Source organism: Gastrolobium bilobum, unplaced genomic scaffold (genome assembly GCF_033153095.1).
Source record: "Gastrolobium bilobum isolate Gb01-03AN ecotype WA unplaced genomic scaffold, APGP_CSIRO_Gbil_v1 utg2743, whole genome shotgun sequence".
Lineage (NCBI taxonomy): Eukaryota > Viridiplantae > Streptophyta > Magnoliopsida > Fabales > Fabaceae > Gastrolobium > Gastrolobium bilobum.
This window is the reverse complement of record NW_026897046.1, coordinates 256,726-276,119: the sequence shown is the minus strand read 5'-3', so window position 1 is coordinate 276,119 and position 19,394 is coordinate 256,726. Positions and strand designations below refer to the sequence as shown.

Here is a 19,394-nt window from a genome sequence, read left to right as displayed (position 1 = left end):
TCACATTAGACCTACAGCCTTGGCTCATGAAAAATGTGAGTAAGGGTTGGAATTATCAAATTCATGTTGATTGGAGAGATGTTTTCTATACTACTTGCTGGAATCTTTGGAATTGGCGTAATCATCATATTCATGATGATAGTTTTCGAAGGCCAAGCAATGATAAGCGTGTCATTTCTGATTTTATTGCGCATTTAATTGAAGCTAGAGGTAAGAATAGAAGCATTCTTGGCAGCTTCCCTAATGCCCATCAGCCTACTAAATGGTGTCGTCCTGAACCTAGTCGGTTGAAGATTAACACAGATGGTGCTTCTTCCCTATCTAGGCAGCATGCTAGCTGCGGAGGCCTTGCTAGAGATCACAATGGTGCTTTTCTGGGTGGTTTCTTTTTCAGATTAGGTTTCTGTAATCCTCTTGATGCAGAACTCTGGGGTATCCTCAAAGGTTTAGAGCTGGCCTGGGGTACTGGTGCTAGGAGAATGGAGTTGGAATGTGACTCAGAAATTGCTCTTAGCACTATCCAAGAAGGGAGCAACAATCACAGGATCTCTCAGGTTGTTTCTCGTATTCACAAATGGCTTGTTGAAGATTGGGATGTTCGTTGGATCCACACCTTTCGAGAAAATAACATATGTGCTCACTGGTTTGCTTCTAGGCATTTTGAGGATGATAATAATCTTATTGTTTATCATTCTCCTCCTTCTCCTTTGTTAGAGCTCCTTCTTCAGGATGCTTCTGTAGATCTTTTAAGTTCTCGCGTCGTGTAATTTTTGTTTTGTTTGGGGCTTTTTCCCCTCTTTATTACAAAAAAAAGGTATTAGGGACTGACAAATTTCGTCCCTACTAGGCATAAATCCGTCCCTAAATAAATTAGGGACGAAATTTGGGACAAAAAATTTGTCCCTAAATAGCCCCTCGCTAATATTTCGGGACAGAATTAAATCCATCTCTGATATGTATTTTTCGTGCCTAACATTGTCAACAACTTTGATTTGTAAAAGGCTAGAATCCATCTCTAACAGAGACGGAATCAGGGAAGGATTTTTTCCATTCCTAATAGGAACGGACAAATTCCGTCCCTAATAGGGACAAACGAATTTCGTCCCTATTCTATTAAGGACGAAACTTGTCCGTTCCTATTAAGGACCGAATTTGTCTGTCCCTAATAAGAATGAAATTTGTTTATCTCTAATTCCATCCCTAATTTCAATTTTATCCAAAATTATTCATTTACTTTTTAAAAAAAAAAAATTCAATTGATAATCATCATCCAATATGAACCATCAAAGTCACATAACTAAAATAAGATTATCTGAAAATGATATTAATTATAATCATATATAGCATTGTAGTCATAACCATTGGAAAAAGTCTTAATGATTAAAAGTATTGAAAAAACAAAAATTACAAACATTAAATAGAAGTACCAACAAAAAATATTGTTCACAAAGTGTATAAAAAAATAAAAATAAATTCCTATCGACTATGCTTATGTAAAGGGGCATTGCAATCTTCGTCATTGACTTGATCCTCATTGTATGCCTCATATGTAAGTAGTGTAGTCGTGTAGTCTTGCAAATTGATACATGAGAACAACATATAAGTGACTCAAACTTGGAATGCTTTCACATAGTCGCCATTAGCTTTCACATAGTCATCAAGGATTTCATGCTTTAATACATCACCTGCAACAGTGGAGGCAACAAATTAAAAATTTCTCACTCAGTGAAATTAAATTATTTCAAATACATGTGAAATATCATAATGGGGATGAAACCACAAATAGATTTATAAATATATTAAGAGGGTACAAGGAAAAAAAAAAGAATCCCTCACAATTTAGAATTTAAATTTTGAAATATTTTGTTTTCATAAATAACAAATAACTACACTAAATTGAATAACAAACAACAAACAAATATTTTGTTTTTATAAGTAACAAATAACTGCCTTCCTCATTTAATATTTCTTTTTGTGCCAGACGTTATCCACAGTATGCATGTTACCACCAAGCATGAATAAAGGGATTGTAGATTATTTATTCAAAGGAGAAACAAAAAGAGGCAACCCAAAAAAGACTGTAAATATGCATAGTGCAGATGAAAACCGTGCAAGTTAATAAAATTATACATCTCATGCACAGTGTGGATAAATTACACAGTAAAGAGTACCATTGAAATATATCACCCACAGAATTTACAACACAAATTCAATACATCACTTACATGTCACAATGATTTAGCACCACAAGTTTATTTGGGATACAGAGTCTTGGCAAGACCAAATTTCATACTATTAACAATCTGGACAACAATAGCACCAAAGGATCAAAGTCACTATAAGAAAAAGTATTTTCACCTTTGGGGCTAACTGTCAACAATGCTTTCGTTCAGGCTGTAAAAGATCACCTTCAGTTACCATTTTGCTAAATCCATTCATGACAATCCTGTTGCCATTTTCTTTCTGATCAGATTCTAATCTTGAGGATTATCATGAGCCACCATGCCTCTATTTAGTTCAGTATTAACTTCTAAGTTTTGGACAAAGTCAATGAACATACACAAGTTAATCACTATTACACTGAACCATCCCTATTAAACGAATGATACAGAAATAAATTCCTGAACCTCTTTTCAAATTTAAGAAATAGAACACTGATCCTCTTTCTTTCCAAGTACATTAAAATTTTCAATAACCACTAGCACTTTTCTTCAAATTGATATCTAGTTGAAGTCATTTCTTTTATCTTCAAAACAAAACAAAAAAAACCTAGTTTATTGATTGTTCTTAAGCACATACCTGATAATCAGGTGCTTGCAAGATATGTTCCTTCAGAATATTGTATACTATTTGAAAATGTGATTCATGTGGGGCAATAAGATAAGATTGCTTTTACCTGTGATAGCAAAACAGAACAAGCATTAATGCCTATCACTGGAAAAGTTCAATACAATCATTAAAACATAATCAGTTTGAAAGAAATATACAATAATTAAAACAGTTAAACAAAAAAAGAAAAGAAAAAAGAAGCCTAATGGTCAAGAAGTCAATCAAATGCGGTATTTTATTTACGCAACTATTAGAGTATGACACGAGTTACTGTAATGCAGGTTGTTCTTGAGCAAGCTTTCACCTTTGAGGCTTGTTCTTCCATTTAAACACTTGGTGAGGGTGAAGGTTGGTCTTGGGACTGCATTAGGGTGCTGTTTCTGAGTTAGAGAACCTGTGTGAGGGAGTTTGAAGAGCTGTGTTTGCTGTTCTTGAGGGGTATGACCTTTTGTTGGCATTTTGATGCTCCAAGATGCCTTCTTGTTGAGTGAAAGACCTACCTTCTTGTTCTTTTTCGTGCATCTTCCTTGAGTCAGACTTGAGGGGCTGTGTTGAGCTCCAAGAGCACCTCCATTCTGAGTTTTCAGCCTTGGTATGTTGTACCAACCTTTAACTTGAGTTTTAAGGCTTAAAAATGGAAGCTTGATGCATGTTAAGGTTAAAAGATGATAACTTGTTGTTGGGTAATGTTGAACACGCCTAGAAATGCATGATTAGGTGTTTAAAATCGGTAAAAAGGGAACCTTTAAGGGATATCTTCACGAAAATGCAAAAAATGCATTCTGTCGTGAAATATCCGGATATTCGTCGAACAGATATCCGGATATTGGATATCCGGATATGTGGTTTTGGGATATCCGGATATTGGATATCCAGAAATGTGAATCTGTATATCCGGATATATGGACAGTAAGATATCCAGATATTGCATATCCGGATATGGTCCCGAGGAATATCCGAATATTCTGGGATTTCGCAGAACAGTAGTTGTGCTGTGTGTACAGTAGGCTATTGGGGGTTTGTGGACCCTAGTTTGATGAAGTTGAACTTCTGTATTTAATGGACTAAGCCAGAATCATGGGATTAAGGGCTTGTGGCTTTGTTAGAAGCTTTAAGACTTGAAAACATAATGAAAAGGCGTTGTCTTTAATTTGTATGCATGTGGTACATGTTATTGATTTATATTTGGTCCATATCAGATTGTGATCTGCTGTGATTGGACTTTGAGCTTGTGGCATTGGATAGCTAGTTTAGAGGTAAGCTTTCGTGTCCTCGGTTTAGCCATGTTGTGGTTCCACCATGTCCCATGGGGATATGGTATATGCATGCTGTGTTACATGCTTTTGATGTTTTAGAAATGCTGTTGAGCTATTATATGTTAGTGCCTTGTTGATATGCATGGAGGTGTTTCACCTATACGGTAAGCCTGAGTATGTAGAACATACAAGAGGGTGAGGCTGTGGGTGAGGTGCAAGCGGTGTTCCTTGTACTAGATGTAGGGAATAGACGTATTCCTACATTTCTCTGGCCAGTAGATAGTGATTACACACATGCCATAGATATCTGTTGCACTACATAGTTTTGAAACTGATAATGATATAAATGCTTTTTGAACTTATATTGCACATGCAAGTGAGCTTGGGGTGGAAGATCCTTGAGGACCCATTGTCTTACTGAGATTTCTAGTTTAAAGATCTCACCCCACGTTTGGGGAATGCTTATTTCAGGGTCAGGTAACGTTGAGACCTCAGGCGGCAGGAGGCCGGAGCTGAGTTAGATTGCTGTTATTTTATGCTGCTATGATTGGATGCTGGATATGCATGCTGCTTATGCTTATAGCTTCGGTTTATGTTTATGGAGTTTTATGTTGAGACTGGTTGTTGACTATGTTTATTTGGTGAGCATGGGGATTGTCCATGACACATAGTATTGTTATGTCTTGATTAGGTCTTGAGTCTTTTGAAGTTGTAATAATGTATCAGGATATTGTCTGGATTACTTGATGTAATGCCGTGATTTAGATACACACTTTATCTATATATTGAGGTATTTCAGTAGATGTCTTATTGCAATTTACATACAGGCGATATTTTATGAAATTGATTAAGTAATCAAGTTGGTAATTGATAATGACGTCATAATTGAAAAGAAAAAGAATATTCCGCATTTTTAATTAAGCACCGCTTAATACGATGTAATGTTAATATTCCGGGTATACATGGGGTGTTACATTTTATGGTATTAGAGCAACGGTTCAAGGGAAAATCCTGTATGTATTGCAATGATTAGGATGTTTGGTTGTGTCTGTTTTGTGTGTTTGCTCCGTCGAGTATTATTATGATAATGCATATGTGACCACATTGCGTGGGCCTGATCAACTCATAATTTGTGTAACCTGTGCAGAGTCATGGTAAGACCCGGGAGAAACCGCGAGACTTCAGAGGATCGGCCCGATCCTGTCCTGGCTGCATTAGCTGAGATGCAGGCGGCCCGACTAGCCGACCAGGAGGCCATGAGAATGGCAAACCAGGCCATGCTGGACGCCGTCAGAGAGGCGAACAAGAAGGCCACTGAGGACGTGTTGGAGGCCAACCGTCTGGCGAACATGACGATGTTTAGAGTCATGTTGGAGGAGATGAGGAATGGCCCTGATGTTGGTCATGCTCCACCGCCACCCCCTCCACCACCACCACCACCACCTCCACCCAGTCTGCAGGATGACTCTCAGAGTCAGATGGGAGATGGAAGTCATCTTACGGGGGCCATGCAGACCGTCCCTGTTTTTGTTGAGGATCGTGATGAGATCGATCGCCGGCTGAATGCTTTCCATAAGCATAAGCCACCTGCCTTTGATGGATCCTTTGATCCTGTTGCTGCGGCACGTTGGCTACAGGCGTTGGACAAGATATTTCAGGTCATGCAGTGCACAGATCCGCAGAAGTTGATGTTCGCTACTTACATGCTGGAGAGCGATGCCCGTGAGTGGTGGACAAACCTTTCTCATGTCTACGAGATGCAGGGTCATGTGATGACTTGGCCTATGTTTGAGGACTTCTTCTTGGGTCAGTACTTTCCATATGACGCTCAGGAGAGGCAGCAGGGAGAGTTTGACAGATTGGTTCAGGGCTCGTTGTCTGTGGACGAGTACCTGGCCAAGTTCAACCAGTTGGTGAAGTTTGCACACTTCAGGATGGCAAGGCCTACTCCTACATTTCTGGCTGCTAAGATCCGTAGGGGACTTAGTGAGGATATTGCTGGTTTCCTAGCTGGTTCTGCTTCTAGAGATTTTGGGACACTGGTTCAGTAGTGTCGTGATATTGAAGATTACTACAGCTCGAGTAAGGCCAAGAAGGCCAAGGTTGCTGAGGAGACGAAGGTTGCAGCTGGTAGTTCCACTTCTTGGCGAGACAGGAAGTTTGGGAACAAGGGCAAGGGTAAACAGTTGGCAGCTCGGCAGGCGCCGAGTCAGTTCAAGAGGACTTCTGTTCAGGGGAGTGCAGCGAGACCTCCTGCTCCCAGGTGTTCAGGATGCGGGAAGACTCATTTTGGGCCGTGCTCTACCGGCCAGTTGTTTTGTTTTCAGTGTGACAAGGAGGGCCACTTCTCCAGAGACTGTCCGTTGGCGACGGCGAGGGCTACTGCAGTGCAGGCAGTGCCACTTCAGATGGTTCCCCTTCCACCTACTTCGGCACCGGTAGTGCCACCATCTTCTGGGATAGTTTATACTCTGGATCGTCAGCAGTCGGATCGAGCTCCGAACCTTATAAGGAATGTGAATTGATATCAGGAGGACGTGAATGAATGATTTGTGGATTCATCTCCAAATCTAGCTCCTCATAAGGAAATACACTTACACTTGAATCCATGGACGAGTTGATGGGTGATGATTCTCCATTGACAGACAGGTGAGAAGAGAATCACCCATTTTACAATCACCCATTTTCGCTACTTTCCTGAAAAAAAAAAAGACTTTCACAATTTAAAAAATGCTAAAGGAAAATTATATCTAACCCTAGCCCAGGGAGATATGTGAAACCTGATTCCAAATGCTAAAAATTTAGTTTGCGGCACCTGATTCCAAAGAGGAAGAAGAACGTGTTAAGCGTGAAAATGAAAGACATTACCTTAGCCTTATCCCTCAATCCCGAAACCTTGGAAGCCACGGAGTACGGAGGAACCGAGAATACGAATAACTTCATCGACGATGTAATAGGTTGGTTTCTGATCGTCTTGCTCCGGCGATGGCGACGGTGACTTCTAGAGCTCGAAGCCCATGACGTCCCAGATCTAGTGAATCCTCTGCTTCGCCATTGGCATTGCTGCAAAGCACCAAAAAACCCTTTCAGATATCCTCCTCTTCTTCAAAATCGAAATCTAAGATTAGAGTGAAATAATAATATTATGAATTTAATAAGGAAATCTAAAAGGTTATATTTACACTCTATTTTTTTCTTAACCGTTTATTTCTGCTAATCAACGATTAAGATTTTCGCAAATCAAATTTATTAATTAATTATTAATTTACAATAAATGACAACCTTTAATTGACAGAAATCAACGGTTAATATATGGTTTGTAAGAGTTTGTAAACTATTTGGGTTGTAAATATAACCCCTCCCATTTAATAAGGGGGAAAGATATTGTAACAACCAACTTGTGTTACTATCATGTTACTACCAATCAATCTCTCCGTTAGATCGATTATGTTGATCCAACGGTTATATTTATTTTCATCTTTGTATGTTTATGATTCTCCATATTTAAACTGAAAGCATTAAATATGAGAAATCATAACCATACAAAGGTGAAAATAAATATAAAATACTAAATTTGAGAAATCATGACCATACAAAGATGGAAATAAATATAACCGTTCGATCAACATAATTGATCTAACGGTGAGATTGATTGGTAGTAACTTGGTAGTAATACAACTTGGTTGTTACAATATACTTCTCCTTTAATAAAATGACATTTTAAAAGTAAATAAAAAATATATAATAAAAATGAAAAAGAAAACACTAACTAATGTCGTTACATGACGTTTTTCTCGTAGTGATTAGGGCTAGCAAATTTAGATGAAAGGGGGAAGGCGGCAGGTGAAACGACAAGGCAGGAAGTAAAGGGGGGAAATTAAATAATGGTGTGAAAAAATAGAAAATATAAAAGGAATAAAAGATAACTAGTGTCAAATATAATAAAATATAAAATGTCAAATTATCATCCTAATAATAGACTATTAATTATAAATAAAATAAAATATTAGTTAATGTATTGATTGGCATTTGGCACTATCTGTTTGTCATTTTACACTTACTTTTTTAAGATAAAATCAACTCTTACAAAAAAAAGGATAAAATCAACTCTATATTATCATATTTGATTATTCAAAAATTGACGATACAAACATAAAAATTCAAAATTTGAATTTGAATTTAAATATAAAAAATTAATTCGATCTACAATTAAAGTAGAGATAGTAAATATAATTTAAATTTAAATTTTATTTGATTAAATTGGAGATGAAGTTTTATCTTTTATTGGATATTGTGATAAGATTAGAGAAAATCTGAGAAATAATTGGGAATTTGCTAATTGGAGCGTAACATTTTTGAGGAAAAGAGCGTAATTGATTGTGAAAAGTTAGAGAGGAGAGAAAAACTTGAGAAAAAGAGAGGAAAATATAGTTTTGAAAAATAGGAAAATGTAAACAATTTTGGTGAAATATAAGAAATAATTCATAAAAAAGGGAAGAAAATAAAAAAATTCCAAAAATTTCTTATAAAATTCTCACTAAATGCAATAATACTTCGATTATAAAGGATTGAAAAGAAAAAAAAAATAATTTGAAGCGTATTACTATATATGGTTTATCCATTTTAAATTGATATTAACCAAAATAGGAAACAAATTATCATAATAAAATATAATAACTTAGCTTAAGATTATGCCTGAAATAAAATGTCAATTTTCAAAATATTTCTACAATAATTATCTTATCCCATAAAGATTTCCGCTCAAGCTATATCTTTCACAAGTTCGTATCTTAGAGAAAGTGCTCGTCAAGTTGTGGGAGTGATTTTATTAGAACAGTTTGATCGAAAAGTTAAACATTGGAGTAGATTATTGATAATGAGAGCAAGAAGGGCGAAGAATGTTCCTTGATTTGCATTGCTCACTCTTCCTTCACAGTATGATTAATTTAAAAAAATTAAAAGAATATAAGTAATATTATCATGTGTCACTCTTTAGAGAAAAATAAATTAAGAATTTTAATCACTCTCAAGAGAAAGTATTCTAATTTAATATTTAAAAACTTAACCAATCTCAAAAAAGTTATATGACGTGAGGTAACACTGGACATAGTTATGATAGTGAGTGATGCCCGTTATGAAGATGGAAAAAGAAGCTCTAGAAAATGAAAGGAGAAAGAGGTATGTCGATGAGCCTTTACACTATAAATAAATGAATTTCTTAATACCAATGTCGAGGTACTCAAATAAATATTTGCAACTTGTGATGAATTCGTTGAACCTCTAGATAAACTAAGATCATTATTGGACTAACGGTAGATATAGTCGTCTATTTTAAAATTATAATTATCCTCAAATAGGGGTGTAAATAGACTAGGTAGCCTATCAAGGGCATACAACTGTGACCTTCTCTTTGATTCTCAAAACTTCTTTCGCTCCATCCCCGCGTCTTGCTTTTACTGCTATATCGGGAGTTACTCCACGTATTGCTTGACGTAAAACAGATAGTGAATTTGTTTCTGTCTTTTGTTGAATCTTTTTCATAGCTCGACAGATAATTTGATAAGCCAATGATTCTTTTTCCGTGTTTCAGAATACGGTTCAGATATTGATCGAATTCATCTAATTCTTTTTTATTTGTCATTTAGTTTAGTTTTAATTCTGATTTATAATATTTTTCTTTTTAAAGAGACTTGACCTATTATATAGAGCAAAATAGAACTGACTCAAGTTTTGAAAAAAGCCTTTTTAGAAAACACTTTTAATCACAATTTCTTCCCACATAAATCATGTGATGTTATTTTTTTAACACAACCATCCAATCTTGATAATCCAACAAAAAGTTCATGTTTTATAATTTTATAAACAATAACATTTAAATACAAAATTAAGTTCGTAAATCTATCCCAATTAGAGACAGATTTTTTTCTGTCCCTAATAGGTAAGGATTATTTTTCGTCCCTAAATCTGTCTCTATTAGGGACAAATTTTTTCCGTCTCTATTAGGGATGGAAAATTTTCTTCCCTAATAGAGATGAATTATTTTTCCGTCCCTATTAGAGACAGATTTAGGGACGAATTTTATAAACCATATCCTAATTTTATCCCAAATTGGGACGAACAATATTCCATCCCTATTAGGGATGGATTATGAAAATTGAACATATTTCGTCCCTAAGTCCGTCTCAAATTGGGACGAAATATTTTTCCATCTCAAAATCCGTCCCTACTAGACAAAAAATTTATTTCGTTGCTAATTCCGTCCCAAATAGGGACAGATTGTTTTTTTGTCTCTAAATCCGTTCCAATTAGGGACAGGATATTTCTGTCTCTAAAATCCGTCCCTAATTCATACTTTTTTAGTACTGTTTACCATAATATGACGTAGGATTTTGGTATTTTTTTATAAAAAAATCAATAAATCTCATTTTTTTTTTGTCTGTAACACCCCGTAGTACTCCGGTTGTTAACATACATGATATTTAACATTCACAGCAGAACACTTTATTTGAAAAGGAATAAAACGTCTTATAAAAATACGAGTAAATTTTTTCCAAAACATTTTATAAAAATATGTCTAAAAGCGTTCATGTGAGATACTGCGAAAGCGTAAATCTAAACATACATCTACTAATTACTCCTATGAGTCAGTATTAGTGGCCATTGACCATCAAGATATGACATCAAGTGTCATTCCTGACGGAGTCTCACGGACAGCATAGCAGCTGTATTTCGGATAACTGGGAACATGGTCCCACACATACAGATAACCTAATTGATACAATAATTTAAACAGATAGCTTGCAAGTCCACACGAATTGCAATCCCCTCAATGGTCAATACAAACGATAAGGCTCCATGCCCAAATTAACTGAATACATGCATCAAGTCTATATTAATTCAAATTATAAAAGCATCAGTAATAATCCATGGCTCTAAGGATACAATCATGAGCCTAAATAAATACTTACAATAATCTCCATAAAATAATTCAACTTGTTAACAAGTCTACATGCCAACATCAAATCTAAATATAATATAAAATCATCAGCTACATCATCAACTACTCCAATGCGGGGGACTTGCCCCTAGAAGCATCACTACTACTCTAGGTACCTGAAATGATGTCCCCAAACGGGGTGAGATAACAATATCTCAGTAAGCTCAAGGTTCATAGAGGATCCTCTAACCCCTGAGCCCACTTCCTGCATGACAAGTCAGATATAAAGCATATAATACAGACATACAACATAAACATAGCATCATCATATCATCCTTGTGTAACCCCAGGGTCAAATCCATAGACGGTTACACATGTGTGACTTCCAGGGTCAAGCCATAGACAGTCAACACAACCTCAGTATGAAATAGCTCCCAGAGTCAAGTCATAGGCTACATACCATGATCACTGGCCTGGATCCTCATACTTCAGTGCATCATCATAACATCAAGATCATATAACATCTATATGAATGTGAATGAATGCACATATACATCATACCATATACTCTCATACAATACAACTATAATGCCCACCATTATGGTGGGGCCACAAGAGAGAGGAGTCAATTAGAACTAGGAGCTTACCTCACTGAGCTTATCAACAACTCAACTCCAACAGTCCAATACTTATGCTCCAGTACACTCTCAAGTGCCAAGCTCTCTAGGCAAACCTAGAGCAGAAACCATTCACATAATTAATTACATATTAATTAATCAAGTCATATCCATGACTTAATCATTTAATGATTCCGCTTTTCATACTCATATGCCAATAATATGCCCATTACAAGTCTAGACCAATTATTACTTATTACAAATTTTTGTGCATTATTACAAGCCACTTTAATCTTCAATTACCTACATAGCTTAGAATCACATGCAAGGCTCACTTATGTAACTTAGATTATTTTCAACTCATCCAAGCCATATTTATGATTATTATAAGTTACTAAGGGTTCCCATAAGCCCACTTAGCTTAAATATCACTTTTACGGTTTTTTCCATAACTGTACATGCTTTTATTTTCTAGTCACTGAGCACGACTCACTTGTTATAAAATTCTCATATTTTAGTATGTTAATCTAGACTCAATTACCTTTCCAACAAGGTATCACATTCCTCATTTGGAGTTTTCTAGCTCCGGTTATCATCATTTGAAGTTGGACAAGCAAAGTTGTTTGCCAACTCCGAACAGGGCCCAAAACATCCTTTACCATTTCTGCGATTCTGGAAAATCTACTAAACCAATTGCTCTCAAATTTTATGCAGACAACTAGATACCTTTATCTTTAATTCGACATATTATGAGCCTAATTTGAGTAAATACAGAGGGAGAAACAATTCGTGGAAGTTGCAGCCATGTACAGCGCCCCTGCACATGGCCTCCCTGTGCAGTCCTCACCTAAACGAACATACAAAATGGAATACATCTTCAATTGATACCAAATTTTGACACCACATAGCTAACATCTCAAGCTTCAATTTGATATAAGGAACAACCCTATATAACCTCTGTGGAGGGAGATATGCTCTCCCCAATTTTGCCTAAAAACTGGTTACTTAGTCTTAAATGTGTTTACTTAACAAACCTTAATTACTTTTGATTATAAATCCTAATTCACATTAATTCTTGGATTTTTACATTATTAAGTCACATTATGAAATATCATTAGTCTCATTATGTCATGATACTTAAATTTTACTAATTGCTTAATTAGTGCACCTAAATCCTACTTTAGTCCAATTTTAGAGTTTAATCCTTAATTAGTGTATTATGCAAAGTCCACTTCACTTAACCACTAAATTAATATCCAAATTAGGTCTTAATATTAATTTTAACATAGTGACCCTACCTTAAGCCTACATGGCTGAATTGTTTAGGTGTTTATATTAGTATTTTTAAGCCTATTTCATAGTCATTTCATTAGTTAATTAAGTCTTACACTTAATTAGTCCACTAATTCATCATTTAATTAAATTTTAAACACAAAACCCTAATCATACTATTTAGGTCAGATTTGATTAAGTGGTATTATTAGGGTTCAAATCCATTCCTTAGTCATAATTAGTGTTCTTAAGATTAAAGGTTTCATTTTTAACCTTTCCCTTGGTTCCACCTATGATTTTCCACACTTTAGAACATCAGGAACCCATTTTTATCAAATTAAAACATCAACCCCATAGAAAACTCATGATGGCTGAATCATATAGGTGGATGGGAAAACATTTGGTCAACATTTCTCCAAGTAATCATGCTTACTTTTTTAAGTTAGCTCCAAGGCTTCAAGCTTCCACTTTTCTCTAGCAAGGATACATCTTTTCCACAAAGAACACACACTAGAAATTAAAGGAACCAAGCAAGCAAGTGTTGTTCTTTAAGAGAACTCAAGAACACAACTCTATGGCTCTCAAAACCTTCAAAACCATGGCTGTGTTTGTGGATGAGGAACTCGAAAATTTGATCTACACCATGAAAATGGTATGGTTGTGAAGAGGGGAATGAAGGGAACAAGTTTGGTGAAGGATATTTGGTGATTTGGTGAGGTTTTGGGATAAAATCTTAGAGAGAAGTGAGAGCAAAGTTTGAAGTTTGAAATTTAGAGAGAGAAGTGAGATGGGGCTGCTGGAATCAGATCTGAAAAGGGAGGGGAAGGTGCCCTAATTAGGGGTGCCATGTCACTAAGTGACCATTCGTCTTTTAATGAGACCAGGTATAATTTTTAACTGATCCGTCGTCATATTTTTTACCCGCAAACTCCCAAGACTCTAACTTTAAGTACTTAACATTAATTTTGTCTAATTATCATGTTCGTAACTTAAAAATTTGATTAGTATATCACAGATCCACTAACAGTTGTTTAATTGCACTGTAGTCTTTATCGATGTTCTTAACTGTACCCGGATTTCATAATCTTCTTAACTTTAACATTTTTTTTTGTCTAATTATGACTTGTTAGGCATATATTGGTCTTTACTTCCATTTTCTCATCTTTTTTCCGTTTCGGGATTCTACCGGCTGCTGCTACAGCAGTACAAAATACCCGGCAAAAGTGACTTTTCAAAAATACCCCAATATGGGTACCAATCTTCATCAAATCATATCCTAACATCATTCATGATGTTTATATCATTATATTAGCTCTCTAACTATAATTTGCTAACTTGGAGTTATTATACTAACTGTTACTGCGTCAGCAGTCAAAATTAACAGATGAAAATTCATCTGTGCCAAATACCCTCAATATGGGTATCAAAATTCTTAGAATTTCATCCTCGTTCTATTTATGACTATAAGGTCCTCATTATAACCCTCTAATTTAAAAGTTATATAATTAGGGTAATTATAGTGTCTGTTACAAAATTTTATTTTTTGCTGCAGAAAAAACAAACCCAAGCTTTATATGGGAAATAATTATCTCACATTGTATAAGATAATTATCTTATGTAACAGAGATAAGATAATAGAGTCCACTATCTTTTCTTTTTTGCTTTTTTTTTAAAGTAATTGACCTCACTATCCTATCTCTGTTGCATGAGATAATTATCTCATGTAACATGAGATAAATAGATCCCTATTTATATATATACAAAAGCCAATAAAATGAAAGCTAATGTCATGTTGGTATAGTAGCATGTTGCATATCCTACAACTTTTGTGTTAAAATAATGACTTGTGGGTAGTGTTATTAAACCCAACGCGGGCATTGACCCGGTTAAGGTATTGGGTCACTGGTCGGACCGGTTGATCCAAATATATATATAAATATATATAAATATGAACATATAAAGTTAATCAAATTTTCCATATCTAAAATGAGTTAAACAAGGTTCACTGGATAAGCTCAAAAATTACCCAATCATATTTTTACAAGTTCATGAAGCACAAATAAATGAAAATGCATACTATTACTATGTCAATTTAAATTACAACTTAAAATTCACATAAGCATACCTCTCAATGACATTGAACTCATAGTTTTCAAATTCATCTATATTGAAATGGTATATGTCACATTCTCTTAATTTATTGTTTCAGTATTGAAAGCTGAAATTTGAGGTCATTGTAGAACAGTATATTACTAGCAAATAAAATTACAAAAATGAGTTATATCTTTTTTCTCTGACATTACATGGCCAAAATATTTTTGAAAATAGTAAATTAATTTTATTAATATTATATTTGATTGATTTTATGCTCGAAATCTGTGTTGAATTTATTAAACTAACCTCCACAAAGCAAGAGACAACCCACCTCATCTGAGTTTTCAAACACGATTAAAAATAAAAATACACAAGTGGGTTTTGTACAATTATCTTCCTCATTGTAATTTTCTTCTTTATTCCCATATCCCCAACTTGTCCTTGTCTCTTTCTTTTGCATTCTTCTTTCATCCAAATCGATTTTCGGGTCTGCATTACAGTGGTTTTCCTGGTCTGTATTTTGGGCCTGCTTAGCCATGGTATACAGTGGTTTTCACTTTCAGTCTTCGCATTTTGAGTTTCAGGGTTTGGAAAGTAAATATTTCAGAGCTTCAGTTTCTATTCCATTTTTTATTTCGCTAACATTCAGGTAGTTTCACCTTCATTGCTGTTGCTAAATGATGCACAAACTTAGTATTCCGACCTTAGTTTTTGTTTTTTTGTATGTTGTAATCTTACAAAGAAAATATAGAAGAATAAGGTTGAATTATTTATTTTGATACTCGACGAGATTAGTTTGGCTATTGTATGTGTAAGAAATTTTCAACATCAAGATCGATACATGTATGATATATAAAACACCACATATCAATTTTGCTCTAAAAGAAATTTGGGTACCTGATTGGACCATCTTATCTACTGAGCGAAGAACCTTGATCTCACGCCTAGAGTCTTCCTCTCTATGACCTATTCTAAAATAGCAGCCTTCAGCAATGGGAGCACGACGGCTCATGGGGCTTAACCCTAATATAAATAGGCTAAAGAGGGGACCTAACAAAACCCTAATCAACAGTGTGTATGATGGATCCACCCATCACAAAAGCCCAATTAGACACTAATGCCTACACTGTGCTCCCCAACTAGGCCCAATTCCAAAAGCCCAACTCAACATGATCACAATGGGCTTATCACAATAGAATAAATTGGAATATCCATTAACCCAGAAAATACAAAAACATTAATTAATATTGCCCACATATAGAATTTTTAACATTCTCCCACTTGGGGCATATTAGTTAATTTATTTTATTTTAAAATACTTTTATTTGAAAATGACTATATCGGGTTATAACAAGGAAAAAACATTTTACGTGGCCACGATTTTGAAAAATAATATTCCAATACCAGCATATCAACACAATTCAATCCAACATAACCCCATCATAGGAACATGGCGATCAATATACCGAAAATATCATAGCATATGACCTTCCATACTCACATACAATGAGTATTACATCTTCATGAATCAAGGCCTAGCAGTGTAGTAAGAATTAGTGCCAAAATGTGATCAACAATGTAACACACTAATTCTTATCGGTCCTCAATGTAATTTCTCAACAACATGAAATTACATTAGTGCAATTTCCAAGCAACATAAAATTACACTCCATAATGCAATTTCTCAACAGCAAGAAATTTCATTACCGTAATTTCTAAACAACATGAAATTGCATTACCGCAATTTCTAAACAACATTAAATTGCCTTTTTTCAATCCAATTTCTTAACAACATGGAATTGAATTAACGCAATTTCCAAACGACATGAAATTGCTTAGTTTAAATAAACCAACATGTCACAATACAACATGAGATCTCAAAATTTGTGATATTCAATCATCTTTAAGCTCACAACATGCTTAAAGATACTATTCATACATATATTTCTCAATCGATAGGATAAATAACAATCATAATGATCATCAATTATTAAATTCAAACAAACGTCACAAAAATCATCATCAATTTGCATGACTAAAAAAACAAACTAAATATAACTCCCACTGATCAAGAGAATCAAAACAATCTAATACACTCAAAAGAAAGCCTCGAGTACAACTCCCACTAATTAAGGGAATCATAAGAATTTAAAGTACTCATATATACAAAGGAGGCTACGTTAAGGTATTTCCTATAAAAATTTTTAGATAAAAAACTTTTATTTCATTCAGTAAATCATCATCTTACTGAAAAATAAAATGTCACCTACATAAAGTACTAAGAATATACATCTACTCCCGCTTACTTTCATGTAGATGCACTTGTCAAATATATTTAAATTAATTCAAATGAATTAACAAAAATTCACTGTTCAGGTAAAATAAATGCATCCAAATAAACTATAGGGCAAAATACAACTTCAACTGAGGCAAGTTATAACAACAAGGCCAACAAAATAGTACATTCCCCTATAGGCAAAATGCACACACCAAGGTTTAAACCAAGGTTAAAGCCTCAGATGAATCAATCAATGAGTATACATGTTGCGTAAAATCGGCAAGTGCACCGATTGTACCAAGTAATAAAAGAGTAAGTAGAGATCGTCTCCATGAGGATTGAGGCACCGAAATTATTTTAACTATTCCTTTCTTATTGGATGAATAAAAGTTGATTTGAAAATATTTGTGATTGTAAAAATTGAGAACTATTCAAGACTTGTGAACAATTCAAAGATGATTTTGAAAACTTGAGAATAAAAGATTTAGGTTGAGAAATTATTTAAAGAATATTGCGGTAAAAGACGCCAACACCTTTCTGATCTCCACCTTGTAATATTAATTAATGTTTACATTTAATTACCCATTGATCGAACAATTCACCATCTATCAATTGATTAGTTAAGCCCTAATTCCTTAGTGATCTTAACTTTATTAACCCTATTAGAATCCTAATCCCTTAGAAATCCTTTTTCAAGTTAATCCTTTAAACCAGTGAATTTTCCACGTTTGCAATTCATGTAGCCTATCCCTAGTGCGTACATGAACTGTTATTTTACCCTTTGTCAGGAACTAGAATCTCAATATTCCTATTGAAAACCCTAACCCTCGCAATCCCAAAAGAGTGATCAATTCTAGAAGAATTATAATATGAAGAGCAGGATAAAATAAATGCAATTGGAATAATTAAATATAAAATTAACCAAACTACAAGGGGTTCACATCAAGGGTTGTGACCCTTACCACAATAATAAAAGACTAGCCAGACATATTCATGTCTGACAATTCTAAGTATTGAAAAGAATTCATAAAATAAAATAATAACCAGAAGAATGGAAAGAAGAAATCTTGAATCTTCAGTCACCAAGAGCTTGCTCCGATTCCTATTGTTTGCAATTTCTCCCGTGCAAAAAGTTGTTTTTTCTTGAAGTCTGAGTCTCTATTTATAGAGTTTTGGACCTTGTGTAGAAATCTTGATTGAATCTTCATTTAAAATCTCCCTTTAATCTTTTGCTGATACTGAACAGATTTAATATTGATTTTTCGCACCTCCCACGCCACTAGCGTGGTTTCCACGCTGTGAGCGTGGGAGTTTTATTCAGAATACTGGAGCACCACGCAACTTGCGTGGGTTCCACGCTAATAGGGTGGTTTGCCTGAAGGTCTTGCGGTACTAGCGTCAGTTCCACGCTAGTAGCGTGGAAGTTTCTGTCTGATTTTGATCTCTGGCGCTACTAGCGTGAGTTCCACGCTAGTAGCGTGGGTATCTCTGTGTGAAAAGCTCCTTCCACGCTGTCAGCGCCATACCCACGCTCTCAGTGTGGGCCTTCAATTTAATATTTTCCTTTTTAGCTTCTGTTTTTCTGTTTTTCCTACGAAATCAACATAAAATCAGTTGTGCAATCTCTGATTGAGATTCTAACAGATCAACAGTAATTATTGCCTTTTTGCTTAAGATTAATCAATATTTTTTTCTCTTTTTGGCTTAGATTTACCCATATGCTGGATGCATATCAATACACCAGCTTCAGAGATCTGTCCCCTTTGGGCAGAAATATCACCTAGACCAATGCACCCTCAATAACTTTATTATAGAAAAGATTTTAATTAAAACACACAATAACCCCCTTTTGGCAGGAAATTGCATGAAATAACCAAAAGCATTCCTCAAATTTATAAAAATTTACATGACAAATAAATCAATCCCACTTTAGTGGTAATACCATAGTAATTCGTTGAAACTCTTACAAATCTTGTCCAAAATCATGATGCATTCTTTTGTAACACCTTCAATAATTATGAGTTCAAAAACCAATAGCATTCTTAAAAAGGTTTTACACTTAAACAATTCATAAATAGTACTAAGATTAAAAAAAAAATTAAATGTAGAGA

General features: G+C 34.8%; 1 long non-coding RNA gene across 1 annotated transcript; it reads right to left on the bottom strand.

The window, feature by feature from the left end:
• Nucleotides 1-1,418: 1,418 nt before the first annotated feature.
• LOC133303677 (uncharacterized) lies at nucleotides 1,419-5,468 on the bottom strand. The gene is made up of 4 exons (XR_009750498.1): nucleotides 3,134-5,468; nucleotides 2,800-2,896; nucleotides 2,359-2,530; nucleotides 1,419-1,685 (listed from the first exon to the last, which is right to left on the bottom strand). It is a non-coding gene; the product is annotated as an uncharacterized LOC133303677 (long non-coding RNA).
• Between the last annotated feature and the right edge of the window lie 13,926 nt (nucleotides 5,469-19,394).